The sequence below is a fragment of the Ixodes scapularis genome, unplaced genomic scaffold (assembly GCF_016920785.2).
Source record: "Ixodes scapularis isolate PalLabHiFi unplaced genomic scaffold, ASM1692078v2 PGA_scaffold12__126_contigs__length_90152505, whole genome shotgun sequence".
NCBI lineage: Eukaryota > Metazoa > Arthropoda > Arachnida > Ixodida > Ixodidae > Ixodes > Ixodes scapularis.
In genome coordinates this window covers 85350053-85353457 of record NW_024609838.1, presented here as the reverse complement: position 1 = coordinate 85353457, position 3405 = coordinate 85350053, and the positions used below count along the sequence as shown (strand labels likewise).

The 3405-nt window shown below is 49.1% G+C and overlaps 1 pseudogene; it reads left to right on the top strand.

Annotated features, from left to right (window-relative positions):
- The first annotated feature begins 1545 nt into the window (after positions 1–1545).
- LOC121047489 lies at positions 1546–2712 on the top strand (annotated as a pseudogene).
- The last annotated feature ends 693 nt before the right edge of the window (positions 2713–3405 follow it).

Here is a 3405-nt window from a genome sequence, read left to right as displayed (position 1 = left end):
ACGACAGATACGGAGCAGATACATATCAGACATCTGGCCGATACCTGGCCGACTGCCCGCCTGGGCAGTACTCGCACGATATTCCGCCGATACTAGGCCGGTGGAAAAAAGACGGTACTTCCATACATGCTGGATGTCGGGACGTGGTGCAAGACCGCACAGTTCGGTTGATATTGGAGCCGGTTTTGGCCGATATTGTCATGACATTGGCCAAGTATCGCAGTGTTGCTTGGGGTGCACACTTGAATAAAAGTGTGTTGGGATCAAAACCATAACTCATAATGGACTATAAAGCTGTGTGGCGGGTAAAAACAATAAAGTAGCGGCGCTTTTGTAGATTTACATCTCAATTCCGTTAGACAATATTTATGAGGGCGCGCCTTGGAGCGTACGAATTTCCGATAATCAGATGTCAAAACACTTCTTTTTTCCTACGATAGTCTCTTTTATATTTATTGAGCTTAAAAAAGTCAAACTAAATCACCCTGTGCGTCGTTGTACACTGAATTGCGCTCTTTCGGTGAGAGAAAGATAGTTTACAAGCCGGCACGAAGAGTGGTGCCAGTACCGTCCGTTTTGTTATGACCTTATAAACACTGGCTATGTTACAAACACTGGCTATACGATTTAAAGGGTCCAGTCAAATGCGTTCATCCATCAATCTATGTTGTTCATGGTGCCTCGGTGACCAGTATTTGTTCGTATGGCTCTGCTCTAACGTCAAGACATAATGATGCCTCAACCAGTCTACACTGTCAAGTCTTAATTACGGCCAAAAAAATCTATGGCTAGATCAACGTAAGAAACTCAACAAGGTACACTGCTTGCGCAACCTGAAACATCTGTAATTCACAAGTAGTTTTTGCTAGATCCTGTAAAAAAACATTACACTCGCTCGATCATGCTCAAATACCGGGAAGTACATAACTTGCGAATGAACTGGACCCATGCTACGTGTGGGTAATTTCACGTGACGGCATGAGGTATAATGAGTGGCAGCAGACAGTGTAATCTTGTAACGTGACGTCATTGTGTAACATTATATAACATAACGTGACCTAAGGCCGTGATGCTGCGCCAAGGTGTTAAGGATAGTCATAACGTCGCGTGACGTCATAATATCAGGTGACATCATTACGCCACGTAACACCATGACGTCTTAGAATCGCGTAATGTCATGCAACGTCATCGTATCACATGACGTGTACGATATCGCATGATTGTGACGCCTTGCGAAGTCATGACGTCGCTTGATGCTATGGTCTAACGTGACGTCATGGACGGGATATTAAGGCGTGGTGTCATGCTAAGCGCGCTATGACGTCACTATCGTGACGACTGTTTGTCAGCTATAAAAGCGCTGGGAGCATGACGCTCCGTGTTCTTGGTACGGCCACGCTTGCCGAATAAACCACTTCACGCTAGTCGCTCTGCCTCCTGCCTCGTCCACCGCGCCTACAAAATATGGCGACGAAGATGGGATGCTGCTGGGTAGCAAGGAGCCCCTAGCAGAGATTTCTGAGTGTGCCGCGGCGAGACACCGGCATGGCAACGCTTGGAAGGTTCGACCAGTTCGTTGAGGACGGCGACGAAGACTTTGAGTCATACGTCAAACAAATCGAACACTTCCTGGAGGCCTCCAAGGTGAACGAAGACCTCAAATTACGAACGTTTGTAACGGCAATAGGAAAGAAGGCCTCAAGACCTTGAAAATTTTGATCGAGCCCAAAAAGCCGGAAAGCCAGACTTACGCCCAGTTGGTACAAACGTTGCGGGGACACTACTCGCCGAAGCTCCTAGTTATAGCTAGCGGTTCAAGTTTAACCGTCGTTTTCGGCAAGAAGGTAAATCGATTGCAGTGTTCGCGGTAGAGCTGAGGCAATTGGCTGAGTCGTGCGACTTCAAAGCATTTTTGGACGATGCTCTTAGGGACCGTTTTGTTGCCGGGCTCAGTGACAAAGAAACTCAAGCGCAGTTGCTGAAAAAAGCACGTTGACGTTTAAGCATGCCTGCGCTTTTGCGAAGAGTATTGAGCTGGCTCGCAAGGAAAGCCGAGAATCGCAGCCCAGTGATGCCCAAGGCACAGTCAGCGCTGTCCGCCACAGACCAGACAGCGGGAAACGCCCCCAGGAGTGACGGGGGGAATCGTCTGCTCCTGCTGTGCCAACGAGGAAAACAGCGTCGGGGTCGTTGCACTGTTTCCGGTGTGGCTCGAGGCACGAGGCGGCGACCTGCAAATTTCGCAAGTATCGCGGTCGTTCTTACAAACGTTACGGATACTTAGCAAAAATGTTCAGGGTTGGGGCTAGAGACACTGCTAACGTGGAAGCAGAGAACAGCTACAGTGACGAAGTTGAGTTGCTCAATGTCTATTCTTGTGACGGGAGTTCTGGGCGTTGCGAAATTTCTTTGAAGATAGCCCAGAAAAATGTTCGCATGCAGATAGACACGGACGCGTCTGTCTCAATCATACCTGAAACACTGCACAAGCGGTACCGGCCCACCCTATGGTGGGCCGGTACTGCTATAATGCCATTTAAAGTTGAAAACGTACGGCGGAACTTCACTGAAGTGACCGGGAGGCTTTCTGTTTCCGTAGAACATAACGGTCAGGACAAGCAGCTCCCGCTGATTGTCACGAAGATACGCGACAATAACAACACTGCGTTGCTAGTACGTGACTGGCTGGTGGTTCTTAAGTTGGACTGCTAGAGTTTGCATGGTGTCAGTCTAGACGAGATTGCACCACTGATGGAAAAGTGTGCTAAGGTGTTTGAGCCTACGCAAGGCCAAATCGCGGGCAGCTCAGTCAAGCTTGTTCTCAAAGAAGGTAGCACACCAGTGTTTTGCAAAGCACGGTAAGTGCCGTTTGCGTTGAGAGAAGCTGAACCACTTGAGCTGTAGTCTCTCGTGAAAACAGAAGTCCTTGTTCCTGTGCAGCCAAGTGACTGGGCGACGCCTCTGGTAGTTGCGCCAAAACAGGAAAACCAAGTCAGGCTGTGTGGTGACTTTAAAGTCACATTGAATCCTTGCCTACGAACGGATCATTACCCCCTTCCTGTTATGGAAGATTTGTTTGTGATAATAGACAGTTTTAGTGGACCGTACGCTATAGCTTTGCGTACGCAAGGGGATTGCGGGTCGTGAGTGTGCATGCGCAGAACGCAATAGAAGGGCTAGCGTATTGCGTACGCACGAAACGCTGGGGATTTTGCGTTGCTGGCTAGCGGGCCTTGCGGGACGCTCTCGAGAGATCTCGGACCAAACCAGAGCGCCAGTTTCAAGATGGCGGTTGCCTGGACTGGCACAGCAAGGGCGACGTGGTGTTTTCGAATTTCTGTGTTACTTGAAATTGCGTGGTGTTGAGCTCGGCGATTCTTTCTTGGACCTACCGCGGTCGAATCA